Here is a 26,108-nt window from a genome sequence, read left to right on the forward strand (position 1 = left end):
GCTGCCCGCCGCACTCGCCGCCGGGCCGGCCCGCACCCCGCCATTGAGACTGAACGGGGATTATTATTTTTTTTAACTCGGCCTCCGGGCCTGGGCGGGCTTCGCCCCCGGTACCTCCAGCCGCTTCTATTTACGCGCGCCGCGTTCCAACATATTCACCCCGGCCAAGAGGCCTATTCCCCGGCCCGCACCCCGCCATTGAGACTGCATGGGAATTATTATTTTTTTATCTCTCAACCTGTCCAAGAGGCCTGCTGCCCGCCGCAATCGCCGCCGGGCCGGCCCGCACCCTGCCATTGAGACTGAACGGGATTATTTATTTTTTTAACTTGGCCGCCGGGCCGGGGCGGGCATCGCCCCCGGTACCTCCAGCCGCTACTATTTCCGCGGGCCGTGTTCCAACACTATTCACCCCGGCCAAGAGGCCTATTCCCCGGCCCGCACCCCGCCATTGAGACTGCACGGGAATTATTATTTTTTTATCTCTCAACCTGTCCAAGAGGCCTGCTGCCCGCCGCACTCGCCGCCGGGCCGGCCCGCACCCCGCCATTGAGACTGAACGGGGATTATTATTTTTTTTACCTCGGCCTCCGGGCCGGGGCGGGCTTCGCCCCCGGTACCTCCAGCCGCTTCTATTTACGCGCGCCGCGTTCCAACATATTCACCCCGGCCAAGAGGCCTATTCCCCGGCCCGCACCCCGCCATTGAGACTGCATGGGAATTATTATTTTTTTATCTCTCAACCTGTCCAAGAGGCCTGCTGCCCGCCGCAATTGCCGCCGGGCCGGCCCGCACCCTGCCATTGAGACTGAACGGGAATTATTATTTTTTTATCTCTCAACCTGTCCAAGAGGCCTGCTGCCCGCCGCACTCGCCGCCGGGCCGGCCCGCACCCTGCCATTGAGACTGAACGGGGATTATTTATTTTTTTAACTTGGCCGCCGGGCCGGGGCGGGCATCGCCCCCGGTACCTCCAGCCGCTACTATTTCCGCGGGCCGTGTTCCAACACTATTCACCCCGGCCAAGAGGCCTATTCCCCGGCCCGCACCCCGCCATTGAGACTGCATGGGAATTATTATTTTTTTATCTCTCAACCTGTCCAAGAGGCCTGCTGCCCGCCGCAATCGCCGCCGGGCCGGCCCGCACCCTGCCATTGAGACTGAACGGGGATTATTTATTTTTTTAACTTGGCCTCCGGGCCGGGGCGGGCTTCGCCGGTACCTCCAGCCGCTTCTATTTACGCGCGCCGCGTTCCAACATATTCACCCCGGCCAAGAGGCCTATTCCCCGGCCCGCACCCCGCCATTGAGACTGCACGGGAATTATTATTTTTTTATCTCTCAACCTGTCCAAGAGGCCTGCTGCCCGCCGCACTCGCCGCCGGGCCGGCCCGCACCCGGCCATTGAGACTGGACGGGGATTATTATTTTTTTTTAACTCGGCCTCCGGGCCGGGGCGGGCTTCGCCCGGTACCTCCAGCCGCTTCTATTTACGCGCGCCGCGTTCCAACATATTCACCCCGGCCAAGAGGCCTATTCCCCGGCCCGCACCCCGCCATTGAGACTGCATGGGAATTATTATTTTTTTATCTCTCAACCTGTCCAAGAGGCCTGCTGCCCGCCGCACTCGCCGCCGGGCCGGCCCGCACCCCGCCATTGAGACTGAACGGGGATTATTATTTTTTTTAACTCGGCCTCCGGGCCGGGGCGGGCTTCGCCCCCGGTACCTCCAGCCGCTTCTATTTACGCGCGCCGCGTTCCAACATATTCACCCCGGCCAAGAGGCCTATTCCCCGGCCCGCACCCCGCCATTGAGACTGCACGGGAATTATTATTTTTTTATCTCTCAACCTGTCCAAGAGGCCTGCTGCCCGCCGCAATCGCCGCCGGGCCGGCCCGCACCCTGCCATTGAGACTGAACGGGAATTATTATTTTTTTATCTCTCAACCTGTCCAAGAGGCCTGCTGCCCGCTGCACTCGCCGCCGGGCCGGCCCGCACCCCGCCATTGAGACTGAACGGGGATTATTAATTTTTTATCTCTCAACCTGTCCAAGAGGCCTCTTCCCCGGCCACACTCGTCCGCCGGGCCGGCCCGCACCCCGCCATTGAGACTGCACTGGAATTATTATTTTTTTATCTCTCAACCTGTCCAAGAGGCCTGCTGCCCGCCGCACTCGCCGCCGGGCCGGCCCGCACCCCGCCATTGAGACTGAACGGGGATTATTATTTTTTTTAACTCGGCCTCCGGGCCGGGGCGGGCTTCGCCCCCGGTACCTCCAGCCGCTTCTATTTACGCGCGCCGCGTTCCAACATATTCACCCCGGCCAAGAGGCCTCTTCCCCGGCCACACTCGTCCGCCGGGCCGGCCCGCACCCCGCCATTGAGACTGCACGGGAATTATTATTTTTATATCTCTCAACCTGTCCAAGAGGCCTGCTGCCCGCCGCAATCGCCGCCGGGCCGGCCCGCACCCTGCCATTGAGACTGAGCGGGGATTATTTATTTTATTTAACTTGGCCGCCGGCCCGGGGCGGGCATCGCCCCCGGTACCTCCAGCCGCTACTATTTCCGCGGGCCGTGTTCCAACACTATTCACCCCGGCCAAGAGGCCTATTCCCCGGCCCGCACCCCGCCATTGAGACTGCATGGGAATTATTATTTTTTTATCTCTCAACCTGTCCAAGAGGCCTGCTGCCCGCCGCACTCGCCGCCGGGCCGGCCCGCACCCCGCCATTGAGACTGAACGGGGATTATTATTTTTTTTAACTCGGCCTCCGGGCCGGGGCGGGCTTCGCCCCCGGTACCTCCAGCCGCTTCTATTTACGCGCGCCGCGTTCCAACATATTCACCCCGGCCAAGAGGCCTCTTCCCCGGCCACACTCGTCCGCCGGGCCGGCCCGCACCCCGCCATTGAGACTGCACGGGAATTATTATTTTTTTATCTCTCAACCTGTCCAAGAGGCCTGCTGCCCGCCGCACTCGCCGCCGGGCCGGCCCGCACCCCGCCATTGAGACTGAACGGGGATTATTATTTTTTTTAACTCGGCCTCCGGGCCGGGGCGGGCTTCGCCCCCGGTACCTCCAGCTGCTTCTATTTACGCGCGCCGCGTTCCAACATATTCACCCAGGCCAAGAGGCCTATTCCCCGGCCCGCACCCCGTCATTGAGACTGCATGGGAATTATTATTTTTTTATCTCTCAACATGTCCAAGAGGCCTGCTGCCCGCCGCAATCGCCGCCGGGCCGGCCCGCACCCCGCCATTGAGACTGCACGGGAATTATTATTTTTTTATCTCTCAACCTGTCCAAGAGGCCTGCTGCCCGCCGCACTCGCCGCCGGGCCGGCCCGCACCCCGCCATTGAGACTGAACGGGGATTATTATTTTTTTTAACTCGGCCTCCGGGCCGGGGCGGGCTTCGCCCCCGGTACCTCCAGCCGCTTCTATTTACGCGCGCCGCGTTCCAACATATTCACCCCGGCCAAGAGGCCTATTCCCCGGCCCGCACCCCGCCATTGAGACTGCACGGGAATTATTATTTTTTTATCTCTCAACCTGTCCAAGAGGCCTGCTGCCCGCCGCACTCGCCGCCGGGCCGGCCCGCACCCCGCCATTGAGACTGAACGGGGATTATTATTTTTTTTAACTCGGCCTCCGGGCCGGGGCGGGCTTCGCCCCCGGTACCTCCAGCCGCTTCTATTTACGCGCGCCGCGTTCCAACATATTCACCCCGGCCAAGAGGCCTATTCCCCGGCCCGCACCCCGCCATTGAGACTGCATGGGAATTATTATTTTTTTATCTCTCAACCTGTCCAAGAGGCCTGCTGCCCGCCGCAATCGCCGCCGGGCCGGCCCGCACCCTGCCATTGAGACTGAACGGGAATTATTATTTTTTTATCTCTCAACCTGTCCAAGAGGCCTGCTGCCCGCCGCACTCGCCGCCGGGCCGGCCCGCACCCCGCCATTGAGACTGAACGGGGATTATTATTTTTTTTAACTCGGCCTCCGGGCCGGGGCGGGCTTCGCCCCCGGTACCTCCAGCCGCTTCTATTTACGCGCGCCGCGTTCCAACATATTCACCCCGGCCAAGAGGCCTATTCCCCGGCCCGCACCCCGCCATTGAGACTGCATGGGAATTATTATTTTTTTATCTCTCAACCTGTCCAAGAGGCCTGCTGCCCGCCGCAATCGCCGCCGGGCCGGCCCGCACCCTGCCATTGAGACTGAACGGGATTATTTATTTTTTTAACTTGGCCGTCGGGCCGGGGCGGGCATCGCCCCCGGTACCTCCAGCCGCTACTATTTCCGCGGGCCGTGTTCCAACACTATTCACCCCGGCCAAGAGGCCTATTCCCCGGCCCGCACCCCGCCATTGAGACTGCACGGGAATTATTATTTTTTTATCTCTCAACCTGTCCAAGAGGCCTGCTGCCCGCCGCACTCGCCGCCGGGCCGGCCCGCACCCCGCCATTGAGACTGAACGGGGATTATTTATTTTTTTAACTTGGCCGCCGGCCCGGGGCGGGCATCGCCCCCGGTACCTCCAGCCGCTACTATTTCCGCGGGCCGTGTTCCAACACTATTCACCCCGGCCAAGAGGCCTATTCCCCGGCCCGCACCCCGCCATTGAGACTGCATGGGAATTATTATTTTTTTATCTCTCAACCTGTCCAAGAGGCCTGCTGCCCGCCGCAATCGCCGCCGGGCCGGCCCGCACCCTGCCATTGAGACTGAACGGGGATTATTTATTTTTTTAACTTGGCCTCCGGGCCGGGGCGGGCTTCGCCGGTACCTCCAGCCGCTTCTATTTACGCGCGCCGCGTTCCAACATATTCACCCCGGCCAAGAGGCCTATTCCCCGGCCCGCACCCCGCCATTGAGACTGCACGGGAATTATTATTTTTTTATCTCTCAACCTGTCCAAGAGGCCTGCTGCCCGCCGCACTCGCCGCCGGGCCGGCCCGCACCCGGCCATTGAGACTGGACGGGGATTATTATTTTTTTTTAACTCGGCCTCCGGGCCGGGGCGGGCTTCGCCCGGTACCTCCAGCCGCTTCTATTTACGCGCGCCGCGTTCCAACATATTCACCCCGGCCAAGAGGCCTATTCCCCGGCCCGCACCCCGCCATTGAGACTGCATGGGAATTATTATTTTTTTATCTCTCAACCTGTCCAAGAGGCCTGCTGCCCGCCGCACTCGCCGCCGGGCCGGCCCGCACCCCGCCATTGAGACTGAACGGGGATTATTATTTTTTTTAACTCGGCCTCCGGGCCGGGGCGGGCTTCGCCCCCGGTACCTCCAGCCGCTTCTATTTACGCGCGCCGCGTTCCAACATATTCACCCCGGCCAAGAGGCCTATTCCCCGGCCCGCACCCCGCCATTGAGACTGCACGGGAATTATTATTTTTTTATCTCTCAACCTGTCCAAGAGGCCTGCTGCCCGCCGCAATCGCCGCCGGGCCGGCCCGCACCCTGCCATTGAGACTGAACGGGAATTATTATTTTTTTATCTCTCAACCTGTCCAAGAGGCCTGCTGCCCGCTGCACTCGCCGCCGGGCCGGCCCGCACCCCGCCATTGAGACTGAACGGGGATTATTAATTTTTTATCTCTCAACCTGTCCAAGAGGCCTCTTCCCCGGCCACACTCGTCCGCCGGGCCGGCCCGCACCCCGCCATTGAGACTGCACTGGAATTATTATTTTTTTATCTCTCAACCTGTCCAAGAGGCCTGCTGCCCGCCGCACTCGCCGCCGGGCCGGCCCGCACCCCGCCATTGAGACTGAACGGGGATTATTATTTTTTTTAACTCGGCCTCCGGGCCGGGGCGGGCTTCGCCCCCGGTACCTCCAGCCGCTTCTATTTACGCGCGCCGCGTTCCAACATATTCACCCCGGCCAAGAGGCCTCTTCCCCGGCCACACTCGTCCGCCGGGCCGGCCCGCACCCCGCCATTGAGACTGCACGGGAATTATTATTTTTATATCTCTCAACCTGTCCAAGAGGCCTGCTGCCCGCCGCAATCGCCGCCGGGCCGGCCCGCACCCTGCCATTGAGACTGAGCGGGGATTATTTATTTTATTTAACTTGGCCGCCGGCCCGGGGCGGGCATCGCCCCCGGTACCTCCAGCCGCTACTATTTCCGCGGGCCGTGTTCCAACACTATTCACCCCGGCCAAGAGGCCTATTCCCCGGCCCGCACCCCGCCATTGAGACTGCATGGGAATTATTATTTTTTTATCTCTCAACCTGTCCAAGAGGCCTGCTGCCCGCCGCACTCGCCGCCGGGCCGGCCCGCACCCCGCCATTGAGACTGAACGGGGATTATTATTTTTTTTAACTCGGCCTCCGGGCCGGGGCGGGCTTCGCCCCCGGTACCTCCAGCCGCTTCTATTTACGCGCGCCGCGTTCCAACATATTCACCCCGGCCAAGAGGCCTCTTCCCCGGCCACACTCGTCCGCCGGGCCGGCCCGCACCCCGCCATTGAGACTGCACGGGAATTATTATTTTTTTATCTCTCAACCTGTCCAAGAGGCCTGCTGCCCGCCGCACTCGCCGCCGGGCCGGCCCGCACCCCGCCATTGAGACTGAACGGGGATTATTATTTTTTTTAACTCGGCCTCCGGGCCGGGGCGGGCTTCGCCCCCGGTACCTCCAGCTGCTTCTATTTACGCGCGCCGCGTTCCAACATATTCACCCAGGCCAAGAGGCCTATTCCCCGGCCCGCACCCCGTCATTGAGACTGCATGGGAATTATTATTTTTTTATCTCTCAACATGTCCAAGAGGCCTGCTGCCCGCCGCAATCGCCGCCGGGCCGGCCCGCACCCCGCCATTGAGACTGCACGGGAATTATTATTTTTTTATCTCTCAACCTGTCCAAGAGGCCTGCTGCCCGCCGCACTCGCCGCCGGGCCGGCCCGCACCCCGCCATTGAGACTGAACGGGGATTATTATTTTTTTTAACTCGGCCTCCGGGCCGGGGCGGGCTTCGCCCCCGGTACCTCCAGCCGCTTCTATTTACGCGCGCCGCGTTCCAACATATTCACCCCGGCCAAGAGGCCTATTCCCCGGCCCGCACCCCGCAATTGAGACTGCACGGGAATTATTATTTTTTTATCTCTCAACCTGTCCAAGAGGCCTGCTGCCCGCCGCACTCGCCGCCGGGCCGGCCCGCACCCCGCCATTGAGACTGAACGGGGATTATTATTTTTTTTAACTCGGCCTCCGGGCCGGGGCGGGCTTCGCCCCCGGTACCTCCAGCCGCTTCTATTTACGCGCGCCGCGTTCCAACATATTCACCCCGGCCAAGAGGCCTATTCCCCGGCCCGCACCCCGCCATTGAGACTGCATGGGAATTATTATTTTTTTATCTCTCAACCTGTCCAAGAGGCCTGCTGCCCGCCGCAATCGCCGCCGGGCCGGCCCGCACCCTGCCATTGAGACTGAACGGGAATTATTATTTTTTTATCTCTCAACCTGTCCAAGAGGCCTGCTGCCCGCCGCACTCGCCGCCGGGCCGGCCCGCACCCCGCCATTGAGACTGAACGGGGATTATTATTTTTTTTAACTCGGCCTCCGGGCCGGGGCGGGCTTCGCCCCCGGTACCTCCAGCCGCTTCTATTTACGCGCGCCGCGTTCCAACATATTCACCCCGGCCAAGAGGCCTATTCCCCGGCCCGCACCCCGCCATTGAGACTGCATGGGAATTATTATTTTTTTATCTCTCAACCTGTCCAAGAGGCCTGCTGCCCGCCGCAATCGCCGCCGGGCCGGCCCGCACCCTGCCATTGAGACTGAACGGGATTATTTATTTTTTTAACTTGGCCGTCGGGCCGGGGCGGGCATCGCCCCCGGTACCTCCAGCCGCTACTATTTCCGCGGGCCGTGTTCCAACACTATTCACCCCGGCCAAGAGGCCTATTCCCCGGCCCGCACCCCGCCATTGAGACTGCACGGGAATTATTATTTTTTTATCTCTCAACCTGTCCAAGAGGCCTGCTGCCCGCCGCACTCGCCGCCGGGCCGGCCCGCACCCCGCCATTGAGACTGAACGGGGATTATTTTTTTTTTTAACTCGGCCTCCGGGCCGGGGCGGGCTTCGCCCCCGGTACCTCCAGCCGCTTCTATTTACGCGCGCCGCGTTCCAACATATTCACCCCGGCCAAGAGGCCTATTCCCCGGCCCGCACCCCGCCATTGAGACTGCACGGGAATTATTATTTTTTTATCTCTCAACCTGTCCAAGAGGCCTGCTGCCCGCCGCACTCGCCGCCGGGCCGGCCCGCACCCCGCCATTGAGACTGAACGGGGATTATTATTTTTTTTAACTCGGCCTCCGGGCCGGGGCGGGCTTCGCCCCCGGTACCTCCAGCCGCTTCTATTTACGCGCGCCGCGTTCCAACATATTCACCCCGGCCAAGAGGCCTATTCCCCGGCCCGCACCCCGCCATTGAGACTGCATGGGAATTATTATTTTTTTATCTCTCAACCTGTCCAAGAGGCCTGCTGCCCGCCGCAATCGCCGCCGGGCCGGCCCGCACCCTGCCATTGAGACTGAACGGGAATTATTATTTTTTTATCTCTCAACCTGTCCAAGAGGCCTGCTGCCCGCCGCCCTCGCCGCCGGACCGGCCCGCACCCTGCCATTGAGACTGAACGGGATTATTTATTTTTTTAACTCGGCCTCCGGGCCGGGGCGGGCTTCGCCCCCGGTACCTCCAGCCGCTTCTATTTACGCGCGCCGCGTTCCAACATATTCACCCCGGCCAAGAGGCCTCTTCCCCGGCCACACTCGTCCGCCGGGCCGGCCCGCACCCCGCCATTGAGACTGCACGGGAATTATTATTTTTATATCTCTCAACCTGTCCAAGAGGCCTGCTGCCCGCCGCAATCGCCGCCGGGCCGGCCCGCACCCTGCCATTGAGACTGAGCGGGGATTATTTATTTTATTTAACTTGGCCGCCGGCCCGGGGCGGGCATCGCCCCCGGTACCTCCAGCCGCTACTATTTCCGCGGGCCGTGTTCCAACACTATTCACCCCGGCCAAGAGGCCTATTCCCCGGCCCGCACCCCGCCATTGAGACTGCATGGGAATTATTATTTTTTTATCTCTCAACCTGTCCAAGAGGCCTGCTGCCCGCCGCAATCGCCGCCGGGCCGGCCCGCACACTGCCATTGAGACTGAACGGGGATTATTTATTTTTTTAACTTGGCCGCCGGCCCGGGGCGGGCATCGCCCCCGGTACCTCCAGCCGCTACTATTTCCGCGGGCCGTGTTCCAACACTATTCACCCCGGCCAAGAGGCCTATTCCCCGGCCCGCACCCCGCCATTGAGACTGCATGGGAATTATTATTTTTTTATCTCTCAACCTGTCCAAGAGGCCTGCTGCCCGCCGCAATCGCCGCCGGGCCGGCCCGCACCCTGCCATTGAGACTGAACGGGGATTATTTATTTTTTTAACTCGGCCTCCGGGCCGGGGCGGGCTTCGCCCCCGGTACCTCCAGCCGCTTCTATTTACGCGCGCCGCGTTCCAACATATTCACCCCGGCCAAGAGGCCTCTTCCCCGGCCACACTCGTCCGCCGGGCCGGCCCGCACCCCGCCATTGAGACTGCACGGGAATTATTATTTTTTTATCTCTCAACCTGTCCAAGAGGCCTGCTGCCCGCCGCACTCGCCGCCGGGCCGGCCCGCACCCCGCCATTGAGACTGAACGGGGATTATTATTTTTTTTAACTCGGCCTCCGGGCCGGGGCGGGCTTCGCCCCCGGTACCTCCAGCCGCTTCTATTTACGCGCGCCGCGTTCCAACATATTCACCCCGGCCAAGAGGCCTATTCCCCGGCCCGCACCCCGCCATTGAGACTGCATGGGAATTATTATTTTTTTATCTCTCAACCTGTCCAAGAGGCCTGCTGCCCGCCGCAATCGCCGCCGGGCCGGCCCGCACCCTGCCATTGAGACTGAACGGGATTATTTATTTTTTTAACTTGGCCGCCGGGCCGGGGCGGGCATCGCCCCCGGTACCTCCAGCCGCTACTATTTCCGCGGGCCGTGTTCCAACACTATTCACCCCGGCCCAGAGGCCTATTCCCCGGCCCGCACCCCGCCATTGAGACTGCACGGGAATTATTATTTCTTTATCTCTCAACCTGTCCAAGAGGCCTGCTGCCCGCCGCACTCGCCGCCGGGCCGGCCCGCACCCCGCCATTGAGACTGAACGGGGATTATTATTTTTTTTAACTCGGCCTCCGGGCCGGGGCGGGCTTCGCCCCCGGTACCTCCAGCCGCTTCTAATTACGCGCGCCGCGTTCCAACATATTCACCCCGGCCAAGAGGCCTATTCCCCGGCCCGCACCCCGCCATTGAGACTGCACGGGAATTATTATTTTTTTATCTCTCAACCTGTCCAAGAGGCCTGCTGCCCGCCGCACTTGCCGCCGGGCCGGCCCGCACCCCGCCATTGAGACTGAACGGGGATTATTATTTTTTTTAACTCGGCCTCCGGGCCGGGGCGGGCTTCGCCCCCGGTACCTCCAGCCGCTTCTATTTACGCGCGCCGCGTTCCAACATATTCACCCCGGCCAAGAGGCCTCTTCCCCGGCCCGCACCCCGCCATTGAGACTGCATGGGAATTATTATTTTTTTATCTCTCAACCTGTCCAAGAGGCCTGCTGCCCGCCGCAATCGCCGCCGGGCCGGCCCGCACCCTGCCATTGAGACTGAACGGGATTATTTATTTTTTTAACTTGGCCGCCGGGCCGGGGCGGGCATCACCCCGGTACCTCCAGCCGCTACTATTTCCGCGGGCCGTGTTCCAACACTATTCACCCCGGCCAAGAGGCCTATTCCCCGGCCCGCACCCCGCCATTGAGACTGCACGGGAATTATTATTTTTTTATCTCTCAACCTGTCCAAGTGGCCTGCTGCCCGCCGCACTCGCCGCCGGGCCGGCCCGCACCCCGCCATTGAGACTGAACGGGGATTATTATTTTTTTATCTCTCAACCTGTCCAAGAGGCCTGCTGCCCGCCGCACTCGCCGCCGGGCCGGCCCGCACCCCGCCATTGAGACTGCACGGGAATTATTATTTTTTTTATCTCTCAACCTGTCCAAGAGGCCTGCTGCCCGCCGCACTCGCCGCCGGGCCGGCCCGCACCCCGCCATTGAGACTGAACGGGGATTATTATTTTTTTTAACTCGGACTCCGGGCCGGGGCGGGCTTCGCCCCCGGTACCTCCAGCCGCTTCTATTCACGCGCGCCGCGTTCCAACATATTCACCCCGGCCAAGAGGCCTCTTCCCCGGCCACACTCGTCCGCCGGGCCGGCCCGCACCCCGCCATTGAGACTGCACGGGAATTATTATTTTTATATCTCTCAACCTGTCCAAGAGGCCTGCTGCCCGCCGCAATCGCCGCCCGGCCGGCCCGCACCCTGCCATTGAGACTGAACGGGGATTATTTATTTTTTTAACTTGGCCGCCGGCCCGGGGCGGGCATCGCCCCCGGTACCTCCAGCCGCTACTATTTCCGCGGGCCGTGTTCCAACACTATTCACCCCGGCCAAGAGGCCTATTCCCCGGCCCGCACCCCGCCATTGAGACTGCATGGGAATTATTATTTTTTTATCTCTCAACCTGTCCAAGAGGCCTGCTGCCCGCCGCAATCGCCGCCGGGCCGGCCCGCACCCTGCCATTGAGACTGAACGGGGATTATTTATTTTTTTAACTTGGCCGCCGGCCCGGGGCGGGCATCGCCCCCGGTACCTCCAGCCGCTACTATTTCCGCGGGCCGTGTTCCAACACTATTCACCCCGGCCAAGAGGCCTATTCCCCGGCCCGCACCCCGCCATTGAGACTGCATGGGAATTATTATTTTTTTATCTCTCAACCTGTCCAAGAGGCCTGCTGCCCGCCGCAATCGCCGCCGGGCCGGCCCGCACCCTGCCATTGAGACTGAACGGGGATTATTTATTTTTTTAACTTGGCCGCCGGGCCGGGGCGGGCATCGCCCCCGGTACCTCCAGCCGCTACTATTTCCGCGGGCCGTGTTCCAACACTATTCACCCCGGCCAAGAGGCCTATTCCCCGGCCCGCACCCCGCCATTGAGACTGCACGGGAATTATTATTTTTTTATCTCTCAACCTGTCCAAGAGGCCTGCTGCCCGCCGCACTCGCCGCCGGGCCGGCCCGCACCCCGCCATTGAGACTGAACGGGGATTATTATTTTTTTTAACTCGGCCTCCGGGCCGGGGCGGGCTTCGCCCCCGGTACCTCCAGCCGCTTCTATTTACGCGCGCCGCGTTCCAACATATTCACCCCGGCCAAGAGGCCTCTTCCCCGGCCACACTCGTCCGCCGGGCCGGCCCGCACCCCGCCATTGAGACTGAACGGGAATTATTATTTTTTTATCTCTCAACCTGTCCAAGAGGCCTGCTGCCCGCCGCACTCGCCGCCGGGCCGGCCCGCACCCCGCCATTGAGACTGAACGGGGATTATTATTTTTTTTAACTCGGCCTCCGGGCCGGGGCGGGCTTCGCCCCCGGTACCTCCAGCCGCTTCTATTTACGCGCGCCGCGTTCCAACATATTCACCGCGGCCAAGAGGCCTATTCCCCGGCCCGCACCCCACCATTGAGACTGCATGGGAATTATTATATTTTTATCTCTCAACCTGTCCAAGAGGCCTGCTGCCCGCCGCAATCGCCGCCGGGCCGGCCCGCACCCTGCCATTGAGACTGAACGGGAATTATTATTTTTTTATCTCTCAACCTGTCCAAGAGGCCTGCTGCCCGCCGCACACGCCGCTGGGCCGGCCCGCACCCTGCCATTGAGACTGAACGGGGATTATTTATTTTTTTAACTTGGCCGCCGGCCCGGGGCGGGCATCGCCCCCGGTACCTCCAGCCGCTACTATTTCCGCGGGCCGTGTTCCAACACTATTCACCCCGGCCAAGAGGCCTATTCCCCGGCCCGCACCCCGCCATTGAGACTGCACGGGAATTATTATTTTTTTATCTCTCAACCTGTCCAAGAGGCCTGCTGCCCGCCGCAATCGCCGCCGGGCCGGCCCGCACCCTGCCATTGAGACTGAACGGGGATTATTTATTTTTTTAACTTGGCCGCCGGGCCGGGGAGGGCATCGCCCCCGGTACCTCCAGCCGCTACTATTTCCGCGGGCCGTGTTCCAACACTATTCACCCCGGCCAAGAGGCCTATTCCCCGGCCCGCACCCCGCCATTCAGACTGCACGGGAATTATTATTTTTTTATCTCTCAACCTGTCCAAGAGGCCTGCTGCCCGCCGCACTCGCCGCCGGGCCGGCCCGCACCAAGCCATTGAGACTGAACGGGGATTATTATTTTTTTTAACTCGGCCTCCGGGCCGGGGCGGGCTTCGCCCCCGGTACCTCCAGCCGCTTCTATTTACGCGCGCCGCGTTCCAACATATTCACCCCGGCCAAGAGGCCTATTCCCCGGCCACACTCGTCCGCCGGGCCGGCCTGCACCCCGCCGTTGAGACTTCACGGGAATTATTATTTTTATATCTCTCAACCTGTCCAAGAGGCCTGCTGCCCGCCGCAATCGCCGCCGGGCCGGCCCGCACCCTGCCATTGAGACTGAACGGGGATTATTTATTTTTTTAACTTGGCCGCCGGCCCGGGGCGGGCATCGCCCCCGGTACCTCCAGCCGCTACTATTTCCGCGGGCCGTGTTCCAACACTATTCACCCCGGCCAAGAGGCCTATTCCCCGGCCCGCACCCCGCCATTGAGACTGCACGGGAATTATTATTTTTTTATCTCTCAACCTGTCCAAGAGGCCTGCTGCCCGCCGCAATCGCCGCCGGGCCGGCCCGCACCCTGCCATTGAGACTGAACGGGGATTATTTATTTTTTTAACTTGGCCGCCGGGCCGGGGCGGGCATCGCCCCCGGTACCTCCAGCCGCTACTATTTCCGCGGGCCGTGTTCCAACACTATTCACCCCGGCCAAGAGGCCTATTCCCCGGCCCGCACCCCGCCATTGAGACTGCACGGGAATTATTATTTTTTTATCTCTCAACCTGTCCAAGAGGCCTGCTGCCCGCCGCACTCGCCGCCGGGCCGGCCCGCACCCCGCCATTGAGACTGTACGGGGATTATTATTTTTTTTAACTCGGCCGCCGGGCCGGGGCGGGCTTCGCCCCCGGTACCTCCAGCCGCTTCTATTTACGCGCGCCGCGTTCCAACATATTCACCCCGGCCAAGAGGCCTCTTCCCCGGCCACACTCGTCCGCCGGGCCGGCCCGCATCCCGCCATTGAGACTGCACGGGAATTATTATTTTTTTATCTCTCAACCTGTCCAAGAGGCCTGCTGCCCGCCGCAATCGCCGCCGGGCCGGCCCGCACCCTGCCATTGAGACTGAACGGGGATTATTTATTTTTTTAACTTGGCCGCCGGGCCGGGGCGGGCATCGCCCCCGGTACCTCCAGCCGCTACTATTTCCGCGGGCCGTGTTCCAACACTATTCACCCCGGCCAAGAGGCCTATTCCCCGGCCCGCACCCCGCCATTGAGACTGCACGGGAATTATTATTTTTTTATCTCTCAACCTGTCCAAGAGGCCTGCTGCCCGCCGCACTCGCCGCCAGGCCGGCCCGCACCCCGCCATTGAGACTGAACGGGGATTATTATTTTTTTTAACTCGGCCTCCGGGCCTGGGCGGGCTTCGCCCCCGGTACCTCCAGCCGCTTCTATTTACGCGCGCCGCGTTCCAACATATTCACCCCGGCCAAGAGGCCTATTCCCCGGCCCGCACCCCGCCATTGAGACTGCATGGGAATTATTATTTTTTTATCTCTCAACCTGTCCAAGAGGCCTGCTGCCCGCCGCAATCGCCGCCGGGCCGGCCCGCACCCTGCCATTGAGACTGAACGGGATTATTTATTTTTTTAACTTGGCCGCCGGGCCGGGGCGGGCATCGCCCCCGGTACCTCCAGCCGCTACTATTTCCGCGGGCCGTGTTCCAACACTATTCACCCCGGCCAAGAGGCCTATTCCCCGGCCCGCACCCCGCCATTGAGACTGCACGGGAATTATTATTTTTTTATCTCTCAACCTGTCCAAGAGGCCTGCTGCCCGCCGCACTCGCCGCCGGGCCGGCCCGCACCCCGCCATTGAGACTGAACGGGGATTATTATTTTTTTTACCTCGGCCTCCGGGCCGGGGCGGGCTTCGCCCCCGGTACCTCCAGCCGCTTCTATTTACGCGCGCCGCGTTCCAACATATTCACCCCGGCCAAGAGGCCTATTCCCCGGCCCGCACCCCGCCATTGAGACTGCATGGGAATTATTATTTTTTTATCTCTCAACCTGTCCAAGAGGCCTGCTGCCCGCCGCAATCGCCGCCGGGCCGGCCCGCACCCTGCCATTGAGACTGAACGGGAATTATTATTTTTTTATCTCTCAACCTGTCCAAGAGGCCTGCTGCCCGCCGCACTCGCCGCCGGGCCGGCCCGCACCCTGCCATTGAGACTGAACGGGGATTATTTATTTTTTTAACTTGGCCGCCGGGCCGGGGCGGGCATCGCCCCCGGTACCTCCAGCCGCTACTATTTCCGCGGGCCGTGTTCCAACACTATTCACCCCGGCCAAGAGGCCTATTCCCCGGCCCGCACCCCGCCATTGAGACTGCATGGGAATTATTATTTTTTTATCTCTCAACCTGTCCAAGAGGCCTGCTGCCCGCCGCACTCGCCGCCGGGCCGGCCCGCACCCCGCCATTGAGACTGAACGGGGATTATTATTTTTTTTAACTCGGCCTCCGGGCCGGGGCGGGCTTCGCCCCCGGTACCTCCAGCCGCTTCTATTTACGCGCGCCGCGTTCCAACATATTCACCGCGGCCAAGAGGCCTATTCCCCGGCCCGCACCCCACCATTGAGACTGCATGGGAATTATTATTTTTTTATCTCTCAACCTGTCCAAGAGGCCTGCTGCCCGCCGCAATCGCCGCCGGGCCGGCCCGCACCCTGCCATTGAGACTGAACGGGAATTATTATTTTTTTATCTCTCAACCTGTCCAAGAGGCCTGCTGCCCGCCGCACTCGCCGCTGGGCCGGCCCGCACCCTGCCATTGAGACTGAACGGGGATTATTTATTTTTTTAACTTGGCCGCCGGCCCGGGGCGGGCATCGCCCCCGGTACCTCCAGCCGCTACTATTTCCGCGGGCCGTGTTCCAACACTATTCACCCCGGCCAAGAGGCCTATTCCCCGGCCCGCACCCCGCCATTGAGACTGCACGGTAATTATTATTTTTTTATCTCTCAACCTGTCCAAGAGGCCTGCTGCCCGCCGCAATCGCCGCCGGGCCGGCCCGCACCCTGCCATTGAGACTGAACGGGGATTATTTATTTTTTTAACTTGGCCGCCGGGCCGGGGAGGGCATCGCCCCCGGTACCTCCAGCCGCTACTATTTCCGCGGGCCGTGTTCCAACACTATTCACCCCGGCCAAGAGGCCTATTCCCCGGCCCGCACCCCGCCATTCAGACTGCACGGGAATTATTATTTTTTTATCTCTCAACCTGTCCAAGAGGCCTGCTGCCCGCCGCACTCGCCGCCGGGCCGGCCCGCACCCCGCCATTGAGACTGAACGGGGATTATTATTTTTTTTAACTCGGCCTCCGGGCCGGGGCGGGCTTCGCCCCCGGTACCTCCAGCCGCTTCTATTTACGCGCGCCGCGTTCCAACATATTCACCCCGGCCAAGAGGCCTATTCCCCGGCCACACTCGTCCGCCGGGCCGGCCTGCACCCCGCCGTTGAGACTTCACGGGAATTATTATTTTTATATCTCTCAACCTGTCCAAGAGGCCTGCTGCCCGCCGCACTCGCCGCCGGGCCGGCCCGCACCCCGCCATTGAGACTGAACGGGGATTATTATTTTTTTTAACTCGGCCTCCGGGCCGGGGCGGGCTTCGCCCCCGGTACCTCCAGCCGCTTCTATTTACGCGCGCCGCGTTCCAACATATTCACCCCGGCCAAGAGGCCTATTCCCCGGCCACACTCGTCCGCCGGGCCGGCCTGCACCCCGCCGTTGAGACTTCACGGGAATTATTATTTTTATATCTCTCAACCTGTCCAAGAGGCCTGCTGCCCGCCGCAATCGCCGCCGGGCCGGCCCGCACCCTGCCATTGAGACTGAACGGGGATTATTTATTTTTTTAACTTGGCCGCCGGCCCGGGGCGGGCATCGCCCCCGGTACCTCCAGCCGCTACTATTTCCGCGGGCCGTGTTCCAACACTATTCACCCCGGCCAAGAGGCCTATTCCCCGGCCCGCACCCCGCCATTGAGACTGCATGGGAATTATTATTTTTTTATCTCTCAACCTGTCCAAGAGGCCTGCTGCCCGCCGCAATCGCCGCCGGGCCGGCCCGCACCCTGCCATTGAGACTGAACGGGGATTATTTATTTTTTTAACTTGGCCGCCGGGCCGGGGCGGGCATCGCCCCCGGTACCTCCAGCCGCTACTATTTCCGCGGGCCGTGTTCCAACACTATTCACCCCGGCCAAGAGGCCTATTCCCCGGCCCGCACCCCGCCATTGAGACTGCACGGGAATTATTATTTTTTTATCTCTCAACCTGTCCAAGAGGCCTGCTGCCCGCCGCACTCGCCGCCGGGCCGGCCCGCACCCCGCCATTGAGACTGAACGGGGATTATTATTTTTTTTAACTCGGCCTCCGGGCCTGGGCGGGCTTCGCCCCCGGTACCTCCAGCCGCTTCTATTTACGCGCGCCGCGTTCCAACATATTCACCCCGGCCAAGAGGCCTATTCCCCGGCCCGCACCCCGCCATTGAGACTGCATGGGAATTATTATTTTTTTATCTCTCAACCTGTCCAAGAGGCCTGCTGCCCGCCGCAATCGCCGCCGGGCCGGCCCGCACCCTGCCATTGAGACTGAACGGGATTATTTATTTTTTTAACTTGGCCGCCGGGCCGGGGCGGGCATCGCCCCCGGTACCTCCAGCCGCTACTATTTCCGCGGGCCGTGTTCCAACACTATTCACCCCGGCCAAGAGGCCTATTCCCCGGCCCGCACCCCGCCATTGAGACTGCACGGGAATTATTATTTTTTTATCTCTCAACCTGTCCAAGAGGCCTGCTGCCCGCCGCACTCGCCGCCGGGCCGGCCCGCACCCCGCCATTGAGACTGAACGGGGATTATTATTTTTTTTACCTCGGCCTCCGGGCCGGGGCGGGCTTCGCCCCCGGTACCTCCAGCCGCTTCTATTTACGCGCGCCGCGTTCCAACATATTCACCCCGGCCAAGAGGCCTATTCCCCGGCCCGCACCCCGCCATTGAGACTGCATGGGAATTATTATTTTTTTATCTCTCAACCTGTCCAAGAGGCCTGCTGCCCGCCGCAATTGCCGCCGGGCCGGCCCGCACCCTGCCATTGAGACTGAACGGGAATTATTATTTTTTTATCTCTCAACCTGTCCAAGAGGCCTGCTGCCCGCCGCACTCGCCGCCGGGCCGGCCCGCACCCTGCCATTGAGACTGAACGGGGATTATTTATTTTTTTAACTTGGCCGCCGGGCCGGGGCGGGCATCGCCCCCGGTACCTCCAGCCGCTACTATTTCCGCGGGCCGTGTTCCAACACTATTCACCCCGGCCAAGAGGCCTATTCCCCGGCCCGCACCCCGCCATTGAGACTGCATGGGAATTATTATTTTTTTATCTCTCAACCTGTCCAAGAGGCCTGCTGCCCGCCGCAATCGCCGCCGGGCCGGCCCGCACCCTGCCATTGAGACTGAACGGGGATTATTTATTTTTTTAACTTGGCCGCCGGGCCGGGGCGGGCATCGCCCCCGGTACCTCCAGCCGCTACTATTTCCGCGGGCCGTGTTCCAACACTATTCACCCCGGCCAAGAGGCCTATTCCCCGGCCCGCACCCCGCCATTGAGACTGCATGGGAATTATTATTTTTTTATCTCTCAACCTGTCCAAGAGGCCTGCTGCCCGCCGCAATCGCCGCCGGGCCGGCCCGCACCCTGCCATTGAGACTGAACGGGGATTATTTATTTTTTTAACTTGGCCGCCGGGCCGGGGCGGGCATCGCCCCCGGTACCTCCAGCCGCTACTATTTCCGCGGGCCGTGTTCCAACACTATTCACCCCGGCCAAGAGGCCTATTCCCCGGCCCGCACCCCGCCATTGAGACTGCATGGGAATTATTATTTTTTTATCTCTCAACCTGTCCAAGAGGCCTGCTGCCCGCCGCACTCGCCGCCGGGCCGGCCCGCACCCCGCCATTGAGACTGAACGGGGATTATTATTTTTTTTAACTCGGCCTCCGGGCCGGGGCGGGCTTCGCCCCCGGTACCTCCAGCCGCTTCTATTTACGCGCGCCGCGTTCCAACATATTCACCCCGGCCAAGAGGCCTATTCCCCGGCCCGCACCCCGCCATTGAGACTGCATGAGAATTATTATTTTTTTATCTCTCAACCTGTCCAAGAGGCCTGCTGCCCGCTGCAATCGCCGCCGGGCCGGCCCGCACCCTGCCATTGAGACTGAACGGGAATTATTATTTTTTTATCTCTCAACCTGTCCAAGAGGCCTGCTGCCCGCCGCACTCGCCGCCGGGCCGGCCCGCACCCTGCCATTGAGACTGAACGGGGATTATTTATTTTTTTAACTTGGCCGCCGGGCCGGGGCGGGCATCGCCCCCGGTACCTCCAGCCGCTACTATTTCCGCGGGCCGTGTTCCAACACTATTCACCCCGGCCAAGAGGCCTATTCCCCGGCCCGCACCCCGCCATTGAGACTGCATGGGAATTATTATTTTTTTATCTCTCAACCTGTCCAAGAGGCCTGCTGCCCGCCGCAATCGCCGCCGGGCCGGCCCGCACCCTGCCATTGAGACTGAACGGGATTATTTATTTTTTTAACTTGGCCGCCGGGCCGGGGCGGGCATCGCCCCCGGTACCTCCAGCCGCTACTATTTCCGCGGGCCGTGTTCCAACACTATTCACCCCGGCCAAGAGGCCTATTCCCCGGCCCGCACCCCGCCATTGAGACTGCACGGGAATTATTATTTTTTTATCTCTCAACCTGTCCAAGAGGCCTGCTGCCCGCCGCACTCGCCGCCGGGCCGGCCCGCACCCCGCCATTGAGACTGAACGGGGATTATTATTTTTTTTACCTCGGCCTCCGGGCCGGGGCGGGCTTCGCCCCCGGTACCTCCAGCCGCTTCTATTTACGCGCGCCGCGTTCCAACATATTCACCCCGGCCAAGAGGCCTATTCCCCGGCCCGCACCCCGCCATTGAGACTGCATGGGAATTATTATTTTTTTATCTCTCAACCTGTCCAAGAGGCCTGCTGCCCGCCGCAATTGCCGCCGGGCCGGCCCGCACCCTGCCATTGAGACTGAACGGGAATTATTATTTTTTTATCTCTCAACCTGTCCAAGAGGCCTGCTGCCCGCCGCACTCGCCGCCGGGCCGGCCCGCACCCTGCCATTGAGACTGAACGGGGATTATTTATTTTTTTAACTTGGCCGCCGGGCCGGGGCGGGCATCGCCCCCGGTACCTCCAGCCGCTACTATTTCCGCGGGCCGTGTTCCAACACTATTCACCCCGGCCAAGAGGCCTATTCCCCGGCCCGCACCCCGCCATTGAGACTGCATGGGAATTATTATTTTTTTATCTCTCAACCTGTCCAAGAGGCCTGCTGCCCGCCGCAATCGCCGCCGGGCCGGCCCGCACCCTGCCATTGAGACTGAACGGGGATTATTTATTTTTTTAACTTGGCCTCCGGGCCGGGGCGGGCTTCGCCGGTACCTCCAGCCGCTTCTATTTACGCGCGCCGCGTTGCAACATATTCACCCCGGCCAAGAGGCCTATTCCCCGGCCCGCACCCCGCCATTGAGACTGCACGGGAATTATTATTTTTTTATCTCTCAACCTGTCCAAGAGGCCTGCTGCCCGCCGCACTCGCCGCCGGGCCGGCCCGCACCCCGCCATTGAGACTGAACGGGGATTATTATTTTTTTTTAACTCGGCCTCCGGGCCGGGGCGGGCTTCGCCCGGTACCTCCAGCCGCTTCTATTTACGCGCGCCGCGTTCCAACATATTCACCCCGGCCAAGAGGCCTATTCCCCGGCCCGCACCCCGCCATTGAGACTGCATGGGAATTATTATTTTTTTATCTCTCAACCTGTCCAAGAGGCCTGCTGCCCGCCGCACTCGCCGCCGGGCCGGCCCGCACCCCGCCATTGAGACTGAACGGGGATTATTATTTTTTTTAACTCGGCCTCCGGGCCGGGGCGGGCTTCGCCCCCGGTACCTCCAGCCGCTTCTATTTACGCGCGCCGCGTTCCAACATATTCACCCCGGCCAAGAGGCCTATTCCCCGGCCCGCACCCCGCCATTGAGACTGCACGGGAATTATTATTTTTTTATCTCTCAACCTGTCCAAGAGGCCTGCTGCCCGCCGCAATCGCCGCCGGGCCGGCCCGCACCCTGCCATTGAGACTGAACGGGAATTATTATTTTTTTATCTCTCAACCTGTCCAAGAGGCCTGCTGCCCGCTGCACTCGCCGCCGGGCCGGCCGCACCCCGCCATTGAGACTGAACGGGGATTATTAATTTTTTATCTCTCAACCTGTCCAAGAGGCCTCTTCCCCGGCCACACTCGTCCGCCGGGCCGGCCCGCACCCCGCCATTGAGACTGCACTGGAATTATTATTTTTTTATCTCTCAACCTGTCCAAGAGGCCTGCTGCCCGCCGCACTCGCCGCCGGGCCGGCCCGCACCCCGCCATTGAGACTGAACGGGGATTATTATTTTTTTTAACTCGGCCTCCGGGCCGGGGCGGGCTTCGCCCCCGGTACCTCCAGCCGCTTCTATTTACGCGCGCCGCGTTCCAACATATTCACCCCGGCCAAGAGGCCTATTCCCCGGCCCGCACCCCGCCATTGAGACTGCATGGGAATTATTATTTTTTTATCTCTCAACCTGTCCAAGAGGCCTGCTGCCCGCCGCAATCGCCGCCGGGCCGGCCCGCACCCTGCCATTGAGACTGAACGGGATTATTTATTTTTTTAACTTGGCCGCCGGGCCGGGGCGGGCATCGCCCCCGGTACCTCCAGCCGCTACTATTTCCGCGGGCCGTGTTCCAACACTATTCACCCCGGCCAAGAGGCCTATTCCCCGGCCCGCACCCCGCCATTGAGACTGCACGGGAATTATTATTTTTTTATCTCTCAACCTGTCCAAGAGGCCTGCTGCCCGCCGCACTCGCCGCCGGGCCGGCCCGCACCCCGCCATTGAGACTGAACGGGGATTATTATTTTTTTTACCTCGGCCTCCGGGCCGGGGCGGGCTTCGCCCCCGGTACCTCCAGCCGCTTCTATTTACGCGCGCCGCGTTCCAACATATTCACCCCGGCCAAGAGGCCTATTCCCCGGCCCGCACCCCGCCATTGAGACTGCATGGGAATTATTATTTTTTTATCTCTCAACCTGTCCAAGAGGCCTGCTGCCCGCCGCAATCGCCGCCGGGCCGGCCCGCACCCTGCCATTGAGACTGAACGGGAATTATTATTTTTTTATCTCTCAACCTGTCCAAGAGGCCTGCTGCCCGCCGCACTCGCCGCCGGGCCGGCCCGCACCCTGCCATTGAGACTGAACGGGGATTATTTATTTTTTTAACTTGGCCGCCGGGCCGGGGCGGGCATCGCCCCCGGTACCTCCAGCCGCTACTATTTCCGCGGGCCGTGTTCCAACACTATTCACCCCGGCCAAGAGGCCTATTCCCCGGCCCGCACCCCGCCATTGAGACTGCATGGGAATTATTATTTTTTTATCTCTCAACCTGTCCAAGAGGCCTGCTGCCCGCCGCACTCGCCGCCGGGCCGGCCCGCACCCCGCCATTGAGACTGAACGGGGATTATTATTTTTTTTAACTCGGCCTCCGGGCCGGGGCGGGCTTCGCCCCCGGTACCTCCAGCCGCTTCTATTTACGCGCGCCGCGTTCCAACATATTCACCGCGGCCAAGAGGCCTATTCCCCGGCCCGCACCCCACCATTGAGACTGCATGGGAATTATTATTTTTTTATCTCTCAACCTGTCCAAGAGGCCTGCTGCCCGCCGCAATCGCCGCCGGGCCGGCCCGCACCCTGCCATTGAGACTGAACGGGAATTATTATTTTTTTATCTCTCAACCTGTCCAAGAGGCCTGCTGCCCGCCGCACTCGCCGCTGGGCCGGCCCGCACCCTGCCATTGAGACTGAACGGGGATTATTTATTTTTTTAACTTGGCCGCCGGCCCGGGGCGGGCATCGCCCCCGGTACCTCCAGCCGCTACTATTTCCGCGGGCCGTGTTCCAACACTATTCACCCCGGCCAAGAGGCCTATTCCCCGGCCCGCACCCCGCCATTGAGACTGCACGGTAATTATTATTTTTTTATCTCTCAACCTGTCCAAGAGGCCTGCTGCCCGCCGCAATCGCCGCCGGGCCGGCCCGCACCCTGCCATTGAGACTGAACGGGGATTATTTATTTTTTTAACTTGGCCGCCGGGCCGGGGAGGGCATCGCCCCCGGTACCTCCAGCCGCTACTATTTCCGCGGGCCGTGTTCCAACACTATTCACCCCGGCCAAGAGGCCTATTCCCCGGCCCGCACCCCGCCATTCAGACTGCACGGGAATTATTATTTTTTTATCTCTCAACCTGTCCAAGAGGCCTGCTGCCCGCCGCACTCGCCGCCGGGCCGGCCCGCACCCCGCCATTGAGACTGAACGGGGATTATTATTTTTTTTAACTCGGCCTCCGGGCCGGGGCGGGCTTCGCCCCCGGTACCTCCAGCCGCTTCTATTTACGCGCGCCGCGTTCCAACATATTCACCCCGGCCAAGAGGCCTATTCCCCGGCCACACTCGTCCGCCGGGCCGGCCTGCACCCCGCCGTTGAGACTTCACGGGAATTATTATTTTTATATCTCTCAACCTGTCCAAGAGGCCTGCTGCCCGCCGCACTCGCCGCCGGGCCGGCCCGCACCCCGCCATTGAGACTGAACGGGGATTATTATTTTTTTTAACTCGGCCTCCGGGCCGGGGCGGGCTTCGCCCCCGGTACCTCCAGCCGCTTCTATTTACGCGCGCCGCGTTCCAACATATTCACCCCGGCCAAGAGGCCTATTCCCCGGCCACACTCGTCCGCCGGGCCGGCCTGCACCCCGCCGTTGAGACTTCACGGGAATTATTATTTTTATATCTCTCAACCTGTCCAAGAGGCCTGCTGCCCGCCGCAATCGCCGCCGGGCCGGCCCGCACCCTGCCATTGAGACTGAACGGGGATTATTTATTTTTTTAACTTGGCCGCCGGCCCGGGGCGGGCATCGCCCCCGGTACCTCCAGCCGCTACTATTTCCGCGGGCCGTGTTCCAACACTATTCACCCCGGCCAAGAGGCCTATTCCCCGGCCCGCACCCCGCCATTGAGACTGCATGGGAATTATTATTTTTTTATCTCTCAACCTGTCCAAGAGGCCTGCTGCCCGCCGCAATCGCCGCCGGGCCGGCCCGCACCCTGCCATTGAGACTGAACGGGGATTATTTATTTTTTTAACTTGGCCGCCGGGCCGGGGCGGGCATCGCCCCCGGTACCTCCAGCCGCTACTATTTCCGCGGGCCGTGTTCCAACACTATTCACCCCGGCCAAGAGGCCTATTCCCCGGCCCGCACCCCGCCATTGAGACTGCACGGGAATTATTATTTTTTTATCTCTCAACCTGTCCAAGAGGCCTGCTGCCCGCCGCACTCGCCGCCGGGCCGGCCCGCACCCCGCCATTGAGACTGAACGGGGATTATTATTTTTTTTAACTCGGCCTCCGGGCCTGGGCGGGCTTCGCCCCCGGTACCTCCAGCCGCTTCTATTTACGCGCGCCGCGTTCCAACATATTCACCCCGGCCAAGAGGCCTATTCCCCGGCCCGCACCCCGCCATTGAGACTGCATGGGAATTATTATTTTTTTATCTCTCAACCTGTCCAAGAGGCCTGCTGCCCGCCGCAATCGCCGCCGGGCCGGCCCGCACCCTGCCATTGAGACTGAACGGGATTATTTATTTTTTTAACTTGGCCGCCGGGCCGGGGCGGGCATCGCCCCCGGTACCTCCAGCCGCTACTATTTCCGCGGGCCGTGTTCCAACACTATTCACCCCGGCCAAGAGGCCTATTCCCCGGCCCGCACCCCGCCATTGAGACTGCACGGGAATTATTATTTTTTTATCTCTCAACCTGTCCAAGAGGCCTGCTGCCCGCCGCACTCGCCGCCGGGCCGGCCCGCACCCCGCCATTGAGACTGAACGGGGATTATTATTTTTTTTACCTCGGCCTCCGGGCCGGGGCGGGCTTCGCCCCCGGTACCTCCAGCCGCTTCTATTTACGCGCGCCGCGTTCCAACATATTCACCCCGGCCAAGAGGCCTATTCCCCGGCCCGCACCCCGCCATTGAGACTGCATGGGAATTATTATTTTTTTATCTCTCAACCTGTCCAAGAGGCCTGCTGCCCGCCGCAATTGCCGCCGGGCCGGCCCGCACCCTGCCATTGAGACTGAACGGGAATTATTATTTTTTTATCTCTCAACCTGTCCAAGAGGCCTGCTGCCCGCCGCACTCGCCGCCGGGCCGGCCCGCACCCTGCCATTGAGACTGAACGGGGATTATTTATTTTTTTAACTTGGCCGCCGGGCCGGGGCGGGCATCGCCCCCGGTACCTCCAGCCGCTACTATTTCCGCGGGCCGTGTTCCAACACTATTCACCCCGGCCAAGAGGCCTATTCCCCGGCCCGCACCCCGCCATTGAGACTGCATGGGAATTATTATTTTTTTATCTCTCAACCTGTCCAAGAGGCCTGCTGCCCGCCGCAATCGCCGCCGGGCCGGCCCGCACCCTGCCATTGAGACTGAACGGGGATTATTTATTTTTTTAACTTGGCCGCCGGGCCGGGGCGGGCATCGCCCCCGGTACCTCCAGCCGCTACTATTTCCGCGGGCCGTGTTCCAACACTATTCACCCCGGCCAAGAGGCCTATTCCCCGGCCCGCACCCCGCCATTGAG

Source organism: Hippocampus zosterae, unplaced genomic scaffold (assembly GCF_025434085.1).
Source record: "Hippocampus zosterae strain Florida unplaced genomic scaffold, ASM2543408v3 HiC_scaffold_23, whole genome shotgun sequence".
Classification (NCBI taxonomy): domain Eukaryota; kingdom Metazoa; phylum Chordata; class Actinopteri; order Syngnathiformes; family Syngnathidae; genus Hippocampus; species Hippocampus zosterae.